The sequence below is a fragment of the Camelus dromedarius genome, chromosome 18 (genome assembly GCF_036321535.1).
Source record: "Camelus dromedarius isolate mCamDro1 chromosome 18, mCamDro1.pat, whole genome shotgun sequence".
Lineage (NCBI taxonomy): Eukaryota > Metazoa > Chordata > Mammalia > Artiodactyla > Camelidae > Camelus > Camelus dromedarius.
In genome coordinates this window covers 7,950,689-7,965,781 of record NC_087453.1, presented here as the reverse complement: position 1 = coordinate 7,965,781, position 15,093 = coordinate 7,950,689, and the positions used below count along the sequence as shown (strand labels likewise).

At 48.9% G+C, this 15,093-nt stretch overlaps 1 long non-coding RNA gene across 1 annotated transcript in view; it reads left to right on the top strand.

The window, feature by feature from the left end:
• The window catches only part of LOC116147360 (uncharacterized), a 137,184-nt gene that overhangs the window by 110,457 nt on the left and 11,634 nt on the right, over positions 1-15,093 (top strand). The window lies entirely within an intron of this gene.

Below are 15,093 nucleotides of genomic sequence, written 5' to 3'. Positions count from 1 at the left end.
CCATGTGGGCAAGCCATGACGGTGCCCCAGTACCCATCTCCAAACATCAAATCTGTATATCTGCTTCTCCACTTCTCCCTTCCAAGTCTCGCCTAAAATGTCTCTTGTGGCCCATGCTAACCAGAAACTCTGCAGGGAAAGGAATTCTGGGAATTCCAACTTTGCTGAGTTGACACAATCCAAACCCACCACAAGTATTACATTAATAAGTAAATGGTGGTAAATGAATTGATTTGGGCTTTTATTAGAAATGTCTCTCTCAGCTGTCAGTTTAAATGTAGACATTTAAAACATACATATGAAAAAATTCTGGTGTAGTAAGAAAGGCTCAGGGGTCAGAAAAATCTAGCTTCTGTTTTTTAAAATTACTAGCTGTGTGACCTGGAACAAATTGCTTAACTTCTCTGAAACTGCATTGCTTCACTTGTAAAATGGGGATTAAATACACCTACTGCGTATAGATAATATAATACAAGATTTAGCACAGTGATTGCATATAATAGGTGCCGAATTCATCAAGGCACGTAACAACAGTCTGTCAAATTGTCTGATGCTGTTTTCAGAATGTACCAGTCCATCTGAGTCTCTCACTAAACTGTGAATCCATGAAGCCGAGGGTTATGGTGAAGTGACCAACATAAATGAATGAAAGAACTATATGCCTGGGTACTAGGCAGAGTAGGTGTGGTTGCTCCCATTTAAAAAATAACAAACTACACTTCAGTCGTTTGTCAATTAAGTGGCTGAGCCAGGACTGGTTGCCTGGCCCTTCTGATATCTAACCTGGTGCCCTTTACAGCACAGCCTCGTAGCGCCCCTGCATGTTGGAACATTCTGGAAGTACTATGAGGTAGTGGCTTTGTGTTCAGAAGCTGTTGTTTTTCCTCCCCCCCCACCCCATTATTCCAAAATTGTAGCAGATGATGAGAGTCCTTCGCAGACTGCCCAGGAGGAAGACCTTCTGTGGAGGCCAGGCTCCACCTCTCCTCCGAGAAGTGTGCGTGTTCTGCTTGGGCTAGGTGCCGCCTGGTCCTGTTCATTTGTTCATTCAGTCAATCATCCAACAAAACAGATTAAGAATCTATGATGTGCCAAGCATTGTTCTAGAAACTGAAAACACAGCAGTGAACAAAACAGACACGGTCCTGCTCTCATGGTATTTATGTGCTTCTAAGCTGTGGTAGCTAGCCTCCAAGATGGCCCCAGGGATCCTTGCCTCCTGGTGTTCACACCCTTGTGTGGTCTCCTCCCACAGTGAGTAGGATGGCTTATGTCACACACACACACACACACACACACACACAAATACAAAGGAATGATGGAGGTAACTTGACAGAGGTTAGGTTGTAGAGACATCATGCCTTCCATCCTGGTCTCTCCTGAATCCTTCACTCTGAGGGAATCCAGCCATGGTGTGAGGACATGGCAGGGTCCGCATGGTGATGAACTGAGGCCTCCCACCCACAGCCAGGTGAGGCAGCCGTCTTGGAAACAGACCATCAGCCCCAGTCAAGCCTTTGAATGAGACCACAGCCCCAGCAACATCTTGACTGCAACCTTAGGAGAGGTCCTGAGCCAGAACCACTCAGCTAAGATGCTCCCATGTTCCTGACCCACAAACACTGTAAGATAATCAGTGTTTATTTTTTTAAGCCCTTAAGTTTTGGAGTAATTTGTTGGGCAGCAATAGGTAACTAATACATGGGGAGAGACAGAGAGTGCCCAAAATAATGCTGGGTGAAGGTTAAGTGCTAAGGAGAAAAATAAAGCAGGGAAGGGGACTGGTGAGGTGGAGGGAATTACAAATTTAAATAAGGTAGGCAGGGAAGTCCTCACTAAGAAGGTGAGAGTTGACTAAGGACTAAAAGGAGATGGATTTAACCGTGTGGAGGAGTTTTCCAGGTAGAGAGATCACAGGGTACAAAGGCCCTGGTGCAGGAGCTTGAGGGTGTCAAAGGTACAGCAAAGAGGCTGAAGCGGCTGGACCAGGTGAAGGGGGGAGATGGTAAAGGTGAGGTTGGAGAGATGATAAGGGGCTCGACTGAGGCATGGGAAGCTCTGTGATTAGTTGATGGTCATAGTGGCTCGTGACCTGGGTGCGTCTCAGTGTCCGGCATGGGCCTTCCTACGCGTTGGCCTCCTTCAGTCCTCACCAAATGGGACCATCCCCATTTGTCAGATGAAGAAACTGAGGCCCAAAAGTTACATTACTTAGCTAAGGCCACACAATCAAGATGCAACAGAGCCAGGATTCAAATCCAGGTCCTCAAACAAGTGGTCTTAATAACCAGCTGGATTTTGGGGTGGGGGCCGGGGGAGGGGACGAAGGGGCTGCGTCTGCTTCCCTAAGGATCACTACACTTTGTGATGCTCTTTGCCTGAATTGGGGCCTGTGGAATCGGTGTCATGGGAGGATAAGTGTGCATGTTTCAGACCCCGGCTGGAGCACAGGCCATCAGTGACCCACAGGGGTGGAATTCGGGCTGGGCCCAAGGTTCTGAGGTTCAGCAGAGAAGCTTGGAGGCCCTCCAGCCCCAGGGGAAGCAGGACCAGCCGAGGCCCACTTGGCAGCGGGGCGCGCCGGCTTCGGGGCTGGCTCCCCACAGACATGCATGAATCACCGCGGGGCAGCACCATGCGGTCTGCCCGGGACGCACTGTTCCACGGGGACCACAGCTCCCACTGTGAGCCGGGGCCAAACGGGCAGAGTCCATGGAAAAATGCTGCGGTGGGGTACACCCTGGCACTCTGCAGTGTTCTGTGCTGCCCCAGATTCGCCCGGGGCCTCCTGCCAAGCAAGTGGGATTCAGTACATTGGTTTTTAAAAAAAGCTAGTAGAGCACTTTTTGAGAAGGCCGAGGCCCAGATGTTGGGCTTTGCCGCTTTCTCTCTCCAGGTTGTAACAGCAACGTTGTGTGGGCGAGTGCCAGGTCCTATACCAACAGGTACACTTCTGTCACATTTAGTCCCCATCCTGGTCTCATGCAGGTGTGCCTTTATCACTCTCATTTTCCAGGGGATGAAATGGAGGTCCTGAGAGGTTCAAAGACCTGACCAAGGTTAAGAGGGAGTTTTCATAGTGTTTGCTGTGGCCCTCCGAGGGACCTCTCAGGTAATTCAAGGTCACTGTGAGGGGCACGGAGGGAGCTGAAGGCACCCACCCCTCCCCACTTCAGTCCGAGCACGCAGTTCCTATATGTGGGGCTTCTGGTTAACAGTATTAGTATAAATAAACAAGCCTCTCCTTGTCTACTTATACTAATAATGTAAGGTATACAAGACAGTCCCCTTAGTTGCCTAGTCAATATTCATTCTTCCCTTCTTCACTAATAAAACCCTAGTTTCACTCAGTGTGGCACTGTGTCTAGCTAAAAGACTCCAATCCTAGTCCTGCTTACAGCTGGAGGTAGCCAGTGAGATACAAGCTGAAATCACCAGATAGGACTTCTTCAAAAAGGCTCTTAATAAAGAGTTTACTCACTCACTGGAAGGTGAGCCCTTTTGGTCCTTCCTCCCTTTGTCTCCTTTTTCCTGTTTGGAACTACAGTGGAATGGCTGGAGCTCTGGCAGCCACCTTGGACCATGATTCATCGTTAAACATGTGAGATGATTAAGCAGGAGCCTGGGGTATTAATGGCATTATAGCAGTGATGTGCTAGCCCTGTACTGCCCTCACCATGAAAGGAAATGAAGCTCACATTTTAAAAGCTGTATTTGGGTTTCTGTTATATTCAGCTGAAGTTAAACTTCCATTAGCGGTATTTATTGGTATTAGCCTTATGCTGGTCACTGAGCTACAACTCTATGTACATAATCTCATTTAACCCTTAAAATAACTTGATGAGTTAGGTGAGCTCTGGGATGGGAATTTGAATTTACACAGGATTCTGTTACAATATAAAATAAATCAGATGTTTTTAGATCATCTGTAAGGATTATTCTTATCTTAAATTCTAATATAGTGTGTATAGTCTAATGTTACCTGCATTTATGAAACAATGCATATGAACTAGTATTTGTCGCTGCTTTTCAACTAGTGAAGAAACATTTGGTTTTAAAAAGCACTGAGCCCAGCTGTGTGCCCAGAGCAGACAGGGGCTGGGAATACAGCAAAGAATAAACTAGTAAGACAGAGTTTCTGTCCTTTAGGACCCCCCAATTTGGTGAGGTAACGGGGCTCATCAGCAGGGCTCATGCACAGTAATGTGTTACACATCGTGCAGGGATCCCTGAGCTGTGTGTGCTCAGGGAAGGAGCTCCTAACCCAGGAGTCAGGGAAGGCTTCCTGGAGAAAGAGACACTGACACTGAATGCTGAAAGAAGGTGTGGGGGGCTGCTTCTGCCATGGCCCCTGGTCATCCCTGCCCACCTCTTGTATTCATATCCTGTGTCACCCACTCCTCGTATGTGGACCAAACCTGGTGGCTTGCTTCCAGAGAAGAAAATATGGCAAAATGAATGGATGTCACTTCCAAGATTAGGTTGAGAAGCTCTGTGACTTCCATCCTGCTGGCACTCCCTCTTGCCTGCTCACTCTGCCAGCTGCCATGTTGTTACATGCACTGTGGAGAGGCCCACGTGGTGAGGAACTGAGGAAGACTTCCGGTCAATAGCTTGGGAGGAAGGGAGGCTGTCAGTCCAACACCCCATGAGGAACTGAGTCCTGTCACAGCCACTTCAGTGAGCAAGGGGCCTTCTCAGTTGAGCCTTGGGATGACCCAGAGCCAGAGGACCCAGCTCAGCATGTTTGATTGCTGGCCCAGAGAAATCGTGAGATAAAAAATGTTTTAAGCTACTGTGTTTTGGGGAAATTTGTTACACAGCAACAGATGACCTATACAGAATGGTCAGAATTAGCCACGTGTCAGAAGGGGAGAGAGGCAGGGCAGGAGGCTATTCAGACGTGGGGACCAGCTGTGCAGGGGCCTTGAAGGAAGTGAGAACGGTGCTCTCGCAGAACCACAGGGATCTGGTTGGGTCTGAGAGCAGGCTGCAAATGTCCAACCACGAGGTCAGAGACCTCACCTCTTCACCCACTGCTGTGTCCCCAGTGCCTGGAACGTGAAGTAGGTGCTCTGTAAATGTGTGGGTGGTGTGATCCAGGGGCGTGAATGCAAAGGAGAATCTTGAGAGGAGAGCTCAGGGCACATGGCTGAGGCCCACGGGCCTCCTCTCTGAGCCTAGGCTGGTCCGTGGGCCCGTGGGGGCCTCCGCTGGCACTTCAGGGGATGACGTCTGCTCAGTGAGAATGGCCTGGACGGAGGGACCAGAGACAAGAAGCCAGAGCAGAGAGGGAGGCTGACACAGGCCTGCAGGCCAGAGATGGCCTGGCCCGGGCTGGCCGTCAGGGAAGGGGAGACACGTGACTAGACCTGGGACATCTGTTGGAAGGAGAGCCCACAGGACCTATTCGTGGAGTGGGTGAGTGGGCAGAGGGACACCTACCGCTGTGGTCAGAGTGACCGGGTGGGCGGCGGTGCTGCTTTTGGTGCGGGCGTGACCTTGGGCGGGTCAGTTAGCCTCTTTGTGCCTTAGTCTTAGTCGTCTTAGAGTTTGTAAATCCTACCTAGTAGGGCTGTTGCAAAATTAAATGAGATAATGGCTGAAGACACCTGGGAAAAACAAGAGAAAAACCAGATTTGCACACATATACATGGAATTTGTGTGTAACAGGTGATTTGTATATTACATACGTAGCTTTTTCAAGCATAGTTGACTTACATTCTGTTAGTTTCAGGTATACAACATAGTGACTTGATATTTTTATAGCTCGTATTCCATTGAAAGTTGTTATAAAACCCTGACTCCATTCCCTGGGCTGTATGTGACATCCTTGTGTCTCACTTATTTTATATTATGTCAGAACACTAGAGAAGGAGCAGTTTCGGCTGCTACAGGGGCACCAAGAGAGAAGTTTGCGTTTGGAATTTTTTTTCCATCTCTATCCCTGGGAAGGAACGAGCCACTCAAAGGAAATAAGAACCCACTCGATGAAAACTTACTTTTGCCAGTTGTGGCAAAAGCAAATTACATTCTGTTTTTGCTGCCATCTGCAAACGGCACCCTCCTGAGCAGTGGCCTCCCCTCAAACCAACAGAACCTCTGAAATAGGATGCTTCTTGGAACGATTAAGTTCAGGCCCCCTTGCATCCTGACATCATTTAGGGTCTAAGTGTTTTGTCTCGCCACTGCAGATGTATAGATTTCAGGGTTTCAAGGGCTAACGGGGGATTGTGACATGCTTGTGGGCTCAAGTCACTTCTTAGCTTTCAGGCCCAATCGTGCCTGCTCACATAACGGCTGGTTCGGGAGCTTGACGTAGGTACCAACTGTCTTGTGTCAAATATGTGTTATGTCAGTGCCTCCGATGTTTCTGAGTTCCTGAATCTAGGGTGATTATGCCTGTCATCTGTGCAGTCATTCTAACACTCTAGATCAAGAATTTTGTCTCCCCTGGAACATTTGGCGATGTCCAGAGACATTTTGGGTTGTTGTGACCCTGGGGGATGGAGTGGAGAGGGGTGTTCTGTCATCCAGAGGGTGGAGACCCAGGATGCAGCTAAACAGCCTACAATGCACAGAACGGCCCCACAGCGGAGACTGGCCCAGCCCCAAATGTCAGTAGTCGGGAGGTGGAAGACTGCTCTTCGCTGGACAAATTCTGAGTGCCTACTGTATGCCAAGTCTTGTTCCGCCCTGCAGGAAAGACTGAATGAGATCAGTGAGGTTCCTCCCCTCATGGAACTAGCATTCTGGTGCAGAAGACAGGTAAGAACCCGGTACACAAATTAGCATATTTCCTAAGATAACTTCAGATAATGAAAACCACTCTGAGAACAGGGTCTACGTGGGCGTTCACACCCAGTTGCGTTAGGCCTGGCACAGTGCTTGGTGTGGCGTAGGGCTCAGTGGGTTTTCAGTGATTTCGCAGCGGTTAAGACTCTGCTGTTGGTTAACTATGTGCCCTTGGGCAAGGCCATCTCTCTGTGCCTCAGTTTCTTCATCTGTGAAATGAGGATTACCCTAGGACCCACCTAGGGGATATATATAGAGAGAGGAGCTGGAACATTTCTTGGCCTGCAGTAAGTCCTTAATAAATGTGAGTGACGTTCATTCATTCCTTCACTGCTTCATCCCTCCACCCTTGCCAGGGGTCAACAGGAACAGGCTCTGCTCTGACTCCTTGGTTCCATCTCTGCCCTTCACCTTTGGCAGCTGGCTCTGGTTACAAGTGCCCAGCACAGTGTAGTCAACCTCCCAGCCGGTCTGAGAAGGATGGTGACCAAAGGACTTGGCAAGGAAGTGGGCATGATAGAGAGTAGTCCCTGCCACCAGTGGGGAGGGCACAGATGACCGTGTCCACAGAGGGCCCTTTGGGGCACCATGATGAACGGGAGTGGGGAGCCTTTTTCATGTCCTGGCTACCTTGGTAGCTTACACCAGTCCCCAATGGGCTTCTGACCTCCTAGTAAGGTTTTCTTTTCTTCTGTTGCCAACAACTTCTTATTATTATCTGTGGCCAGATCCCAAGGGGGAACTATGGTCTAAGGTTCTCCACCTGGTTGAGTCAAGAGCCTTTTGGTCACAAGTCAGAGGAAATCAGTCGAAATGGACTTAAGCCAAAAAAGGAAATGCATCAGCTCGTGTAACAGAAAAGTCAGGGCATGGCAGGATTCAGGATGCAGTGTTTCCAGGAACCCCTCTCCTTTGATCTCATTTCCTCTACCTTGGCTATATTCTCAGGCAAATTCTTCCCAAACACTGCCTAAGCCTCCCCACCCCAACCCTACCCACAACTCTGGACTCAAAAGTTGAAGAACCTCAGCTGAAAGAGAGCATCTTTTTCCCAACAGTTCCAGCAAGTCCTGGGGTCAGTTGTGATTGGCCCAACTTGGGTCATGTGTCTATTCCTGAGCCAGTCACTGAAGCTGTGGGGATATGATGTTTTGATTGGCCAGGCCTAGGTCACATGCCTGCCCTCTGGTCTAGACTAGGGGCGACTCCACCCATATAACCTTGATTGAGAGAAGAGGAGACGCATTCCCACCAAAAGCAAGTCAGGGAGCTGGTACAGAAAGTAACAGCCCAAACGACAGATGCTGTCTGTACTGTCTCATTGGGCATAAAACCTGAAGGCTGAAGTGCCCAATTCTTCCTACCTTAACCAAATGCTGGTTTGACACTATCAGCCGGCTTTCTTTTTTGGTGAGCAGGTATCAGCACGGCAGGCATTCCCACGAAAGACAGAAGGCTTCGGGAAGGGTTGGAGCCCAGCAACCTCCCCAGTGCCAGCTGCTTCCTGATGTGGAGCAGACACCTCCCCCCACCCCATCACCTCTTCCCGGATAGGACCCCTTGGCCTTTCTGTAGAGCAGAAGTTCCACGGATGCCACTTTTTCCGCGTAAAATTCACCAAAATTTGGAAACAAACTCATGAGACCAATTTAATAATAAAACATACTCCAGGTGAAACCTGACCATAGACAGCCTGTTTGTTTTTTAAGCAAGATCTGGACAAGCCTGCAGCTATTGTGCTGAGTGGCTTTAGAATTCTAAATCCATTTAAATGTGACGTTTTTAAACATCTTCCAGGGTTAGCTGCTTTAAAATAAGAACCAAGAGGTAGAAGTGACTCTATGAACTTCCTCCTTGTCCAACTATTAATGGAATAAATATAATAAAAGCACACAAAATAAACACCAACAATAAAAAAAAAAAACCCAGCTCTTTTGAGGACGAATGAATAGAAACCTTGGAATGATAATACTGGTTCATGTACGTTGCACGTCTCCAATGAACCAGGCATTGTTCTGAGCACTTTATCAGTGTGAGATACTGCTAAGATTGCCCCCATTTTATTGAGGAGGCACAGAGATGTGAAGGGACTTGGCTAGGGTGACAATGGCTGGTAAATGACAGAGAGGGAATTTGAAGCTAGCTGATCTAGCCCCACTGGCGCATAGGCCTAGGACAGCCTGGTTCCCAGCTGCCACATCCTAAGACAACTTCACTCTTTGTAGATGGCTGAAAGAGAGATCACCCCACTTGACCTTGTTTTCAGGTTCATCCAGCAAAGTCTGCATTGCATGACTGCTGGACTTTTTTGTAGTTAAGGCTGAGAACCCATACTGGTAAGTGGGCTCTCAAAATTTCTTCTTCTGCCAAATTTCTGTTCGCCTGCAATCCTCAAAGGCACTTCGCATATACAGACTTCAAAGTCAATTACATCCAGCCTGATGTGACCAGAGGGTGCCTCCCAGGGCCCTGGTAGAGATGACAATTGGCAACAGAACTGTTTTTAATGATGTTTCATTTTGATCAAACCAGAAAAAATGTGCAAATTCTCAAAAGGCCATTGACAAACGCCAGCCGCAGCCACTGACCTGCATCTAATTCTGCTACTCACGTAAACACAGGTTTTATGCCCACCTGTGGACGACATTCCCAGCTCATCCCACCCCGCCTCCTCCCATTCCCATCCCCACTCCCAGCCGAGAAATCGCTTTTGTTTGTCACTTACAATTGCTGTATTTAGGACTGTCTACACAGTGATACCAGGCCTGTTCCTTTTCTTGCTCCTTGTCCCAAGATGTGCCATTAAACAGAGAGCTTTGAGTTTTTATAAAGTCTAAACAATCCCAAATGTGTAGGGCTTGCATTTGTAAAAAAAAAAATTTCAGAGGATGAGTCCAACTTCAGATTTCTATCTATAACCAATTATATCTGTTAGGATTAGATTTCACTAAATATAACAGGAAACCCCCCCAAATATGTGATGCCTTAAAAAAGATCAAAGTTTATTATTCTCTCATAAAAATATCAGAGACCCAGATGACTATCTTCCTGTTCTGCCATCTTCAGCATGTGGCCTCCATCCTCAAGGTCATCTTGTAATTCAAAGTGGCTGCTTCAGTTCCAGTCATCGCATCTACCTTCTAGAACAGCAGCCAGAAGAAACTGGGGAGCCAGAGGGCCCTGACACCCTTCCTTGTACAGAGCCTTCCTGGCAGTAACCCCACCCAAGTTCCTCTTATGGGCCAAATCATGGTCGTATGGTCATATCAAGCTGCAAAGGATGCTGAGAAATGTAGTCTTTGGACACTGGCTGACAATCAGCAGTCTCTTACCATCAGAGATACTGTATGACCAGGTCTGCCCAGAAGAAGTGGCGTTCTGACCACCCAGAACAGGGACCAAGGGACCACAGAGTCTCCTGGTGGTGGTTCCATCACTCACTGACCCTGAGTCTTCTTTGCTTGGGACAGACTCCCTTCTTCCAGAGGAACTGTGATCTGGGGATAGAGGTGACTTACTGGTTCTTGATAAATTTGGCTCCTTGTGTTCTCAGGAGGGCACCTCCACGCTCCGCCCCGGAGGCAGCCATGATCTCACGGCAGCGAGTCTGTCTCCGTCATTCACAGCTGTCTGCCTCCACCCCACCTACCTCAACAGAAAAGCACTTCAAGGCTTTGCTTTGGCTTCCTTTGTCTCCTCCGTGGTGGCATTGCCAACATCCTGGCTCTTCTGCCATCTGCTTTATTTACCTCCTTCTCATATCTTATTCTTAATCCTCCATCATCTCTTTCTAGAATGCTACAGGTTGGCTGTAGATTACGGGGCTCAGAAGAAGTGGGGGCGCCTTCAACAGGAGCCCAGTGTGATGGCCGTGGTGGGGCGAGGTAGGCAGTGGAGCCTATCAGGAGTCACCAGGGCCAGAGGAGACTAGAGGAGAGAACTTGGGTTAAAGCAGAGCTTCTCCCCCAGGGTGCTTTTGCTGCCCAGAGGAGGTTTGGCATTATCTAGAGACATTTTTGGTTGTCGCAGGGGTGGAGGGTGTTCCTGGCATCTAACATGTAGAAGCCAGGGATGTCATTAAACACTCCACAGTGAAGAGCGCAGCCCCCCCCCCCCCCCCCCCCCCGCCGCCAACAAAGCATTACCTAGCCCGGCAGGTTGGGAGCGCTGAGACTGGGATATCCTGGCTTAAAGGGAACAGAGATAATGTAGCTTAATAGTTAAGAGCATGTGCTCTGGCGTCAGAAGCTTTAGCTCAAATCCCAGCTCTGCCACACGGCCACTTTGTGACTTTGGACAGGCCCCCTAACCTCTCCAGCTGCTCTGCACATCGGCAGTATTTGGACTACCTCGGGGGCTTTCTGAAAGTTGAATGAGAGAATTCCCAGAAAGTGTGTTGCACGGTACCTGTCGCCTAGACCTCCCCCAAGTTTGCAGAGTGAGCTTGGGTGAAATGCTTACAGATACATTGGGGTTTTCCCTCTGCAGTTTGGTTTTATTGTAACACTTAATATCTTGTCCGGCAACTCAAAAGAATGTAGAAGGTTGATTCTGAAGTCGGAAAACAGGAAACAAATCTAATGTGATTATGCCAGTACTGTTCTGTGCTGAACCAAGAGGAGAGGAGGAAACGTCACTCCACGCCACTGACCCCGACCGCGCGGAGGAGGATTGTGGGGACAGCTGGCCACCCGACCCTCGTCTCCTACACTCCCCTGTTGCTCACAGCATTGCTTCCCGTTAGTGTTTGAGATGTGGACTGGGCCTTCCCCTGTCCAGATCTCTTGTTTGATTTGGTCTCACTGAGATGGGGCTGTTTAAGCAAAGACTTGAAGCAGATGGGTGAAGGAAATGTTTGAGTGCTTCCAGAAAGGGCGATCCAGGCAGAGGGAACTGCAAGAAGAAAGGCCCTGAGCAGAAGCAGAGCAGGTATTCAGGAGCAGCTGGGGGGCCAGCGGGGCTGGAGCAGGGTGAGGAGGAGGAGTGATGGGGGGAGGCCTGGGCCTTCTGGAATGTCACCGGGACTTTCGTTCAGCTCCTGTTTAGATAAGAAGCTACTGCAGAGCTTTGAGCAGAGAAGGAACTTGATTTGCTTGGTTTGAACAGAGCCCTTCTGCTGTTATGTTATGAATGAACTGTGGGGCACCAGGCAGGAGGCAGGGAGGCTGGAGGAGGTGGTCACAAGAGTCCAGGTGGGAGGGGATGGGAAGAAAGGAGGAGGAGTAAGGAAGATATTCAGGTTATATTTTGAAGCTGGAACCAGTGGGATCTGCTGATGGATTGGAGGTGGGCTATAAGAGAGAGTCATCATCGAGGGTGACCCCAGATGTTTTGAGCTGAGAAACTGTGTAATGGATTCAATAGTGGGGCCCCACCCCAAAAGATGTGCCCAAGTTCCAACCCCCTGGAACCAGTGAAAGTGACCTTATTTGGAAAAAGAGTCTTTGCAGATGTAATTGAGTTAAGGATCTCAAGATCAGATGCTCCTGGTTTTCGAGCTGGCTTTAGAAGAAAAGGAGAGGACACAGAGCCACCCAGGGAAGAAGGGCCTGTGGAGTCGGGGGCAGAGACTGTAGGGATGCGGCTCCAAGTCCAGGAGCGCCAAGGACTGCCGGGCACCCCCGGAAGCTAGGGGGAGCCGCACGGAGTGCACTCGCCTCAGGGCCCCCAGAAGGAACCAACCCTATGGACACCTTGATGTCGGACTTCCAGCCTCCTAAATTGGGATAGAATAAATTTCAGTTGTTTTAGCCCCCTAGGTTGTGGTACCTTGTTTTAGCCACCATGGGGAACTCATACCAACTGGAAAGATGGAGTTGCCACTGATTGAGATGGAGACTCTAGAAGGAGGTTTGTGTAAAAGCGGGTGGAGGGCGGAGACCCTGATAAATCCTATGCAGGGAAGCTGTGAGCATCAAATGGGGTGATGTACATCAAATGTCCAGCGTGCCTGACCCTTCTCACGCCTGGCTTCACAGCTCAGGTCTCTGCCCAGTGCCCCCCGCCTTGTCCCGGAAAGGCCTCCTCCCCGGCTGTCTGAAGTGGCCCCTGCCTCCCGCTGGGCCCCGTCACCCTGTCTCAGTTCCCTCCCAGAGCTTTATGCTCTGAAATAATCTTTTTTTTTTTTTAACATTTTTTATTGATTTATAATCATTTTACAATGTTGTGTCAAATTCCAGTGTTCAGCACAATTTTTCAGTCATTCATGGACATATACACACTCATTGTCACATTTTTTTCTCTGTGAGTTATCATAACATTTTGTGTATATTTCCCTGTGCTATACAGTGTAATCTTGTTTATCTGTTCTACAGTTTTGAAATCCCAGTCTATCCCTTCCTACCCTCCACCCCCCTGGCAACCACAAGTCTGTATTCTCTGTCTATGAGTCTATTTCTGTCCTGTATTTACGCTTTGTTTTTGTTTGTTTGTTCATTTGTTTGTTTTTTTGTTTTGATTTTTAGATTCCACATATGAGCGATCTCATATGGTATTTTTTTTTTCTCTTTCTGGCTTACTTCACTTAGAATCTTATTCTTTGTTTGCTCTCTGTTATCTATCTCCCCAACACCAAGGCACACACATGCCTTTAACTGGAATTTGCATGAGGACCGGGGTGGGGGGGCCTTTCTCTGTTTTTATTTCATTTTATCTTGTTTCTTTGTTTCACTCTTTATGTGTTGCTTCCTTTCATGAATCCTCAGCTGGGCTCTGGTGATGATTCATGGAAGGCACTTAGCTGGTGTTTGGTGACTATGCTTTCTCTTCTGCACCCTAGACTGTTGGGCTGGAAACTTTACTGTGCTGAAGGCTCTCTTGGCCGCTTAGTAAAAACGCATAGTGCTGAGATTCTGATTCACTAGGTCTGGGTTAGGACTTAGGAATCCACATTGTTAGCCAGATCCCCACATGATTCCAATGTGAGTGGCCTGGAGGGGCTCACTCTTTGTCAAACATCATCGTCCAGAATGCTTGGGGACAGTGCAGAGTACAGGACTGCCACCGAGAGGCTGCTCTCCTGGGACTTCCTGCCTGCTGGACCCCCAGCAGTTTGAGCATGGGCCAATCACTTTGTCAACCCGAGGGACCAGACTTGGACTCACATCCAGCTTTAGGTCCTTCTCCAGAGCCCTGTTCGTTGGGGCGGTGCTCAGACACACAGGGTGTTCCTGCACACATCTCTATCTGACTCACACGACACCCGATCGAGCCAGGAAGGAGCCTCCCATCAGGACAGCCACTTTAGTGCCAGCCCTGGGATAATGTCACTCCAGATGCCTTGTGACTAACCCGTGGCCCCAAGGGCATCCCTGGGTGGGGAAGGGATAGGCCCGTCTTTTCTGGAGTTTAACATCTCAAGACAATTTATTAAAGAATCAAATATACTCTGGGGAAATTCCGATTAAGGCCAGAGCTGGAGGGATGGAGGCAAGGAATGGTGGGCAGGAAGTGGACTTCCAAGCTTGACCAGTGTAGGGCATGGCTTTAAGAGCCTGAGGCACATTTTGACCTTCAGAATGATGCTTGACCTTGGGAAAGCAATGAGTCACACAATGAATTCCTGATGGCAGAGCTTCCAACCTCTGGGAGCCCCAGGGCATTTCTGTCCTGAGAAGCCTGTCTGCTTGGCTGATGTCAGCCGCTTCTGCCAAACTGCAGTGAGGCATCTTGTCCTGTGAGCCAGCCTCTCTAGGGAGAGGTCAGCTTCCCGGGAGGACACTGGGCTGATACAGACTTGGCCTCTCAAGGGTCTCGTCTGGTCCTCCGTTTGGGGCGAGCAGACATGGATCCATCCACGAGAATAAACTAGGTTGGCATGCAGAGTTGAGGCCAGGGAGAAGCAGAAACCAGAGGGCCAGGAGGTGGCCGGGGTCTCTTACTTCTATTTCAACTTGTACTGAGCAAAAATGGCAGTTAGGGTTGACAGAGCAGCCCTGAATGAGAAAACTCGGCTCCCTGTTCCGTCTCTCACACATTACTCACAGCACTTCCACACATCAAGTAATTTTGGAACCCCAGCTGTGTGTCCTACAATTCAGTGCAGTTCTGACACTAACCAGAGTCAGCCCAGACCCCACAGGTTAAGGGCTCCGTCCCACAAGACTGTCCCTCCCCCCGTTTCAGTGCTGATCCCAAGTCCAGGTTATCGCCTGTGCTTCTGACCAACCGGCAATAAATGAGGGTTCCCACAACCTCCTCCTCAGGTTTGATAACTTGCCAGAGCATCTCTCAGAACCCAGGAAAACAGTTTACTTACCATTGCCAATTTATTATAAAGGATATCTGAAAGGATCTGAA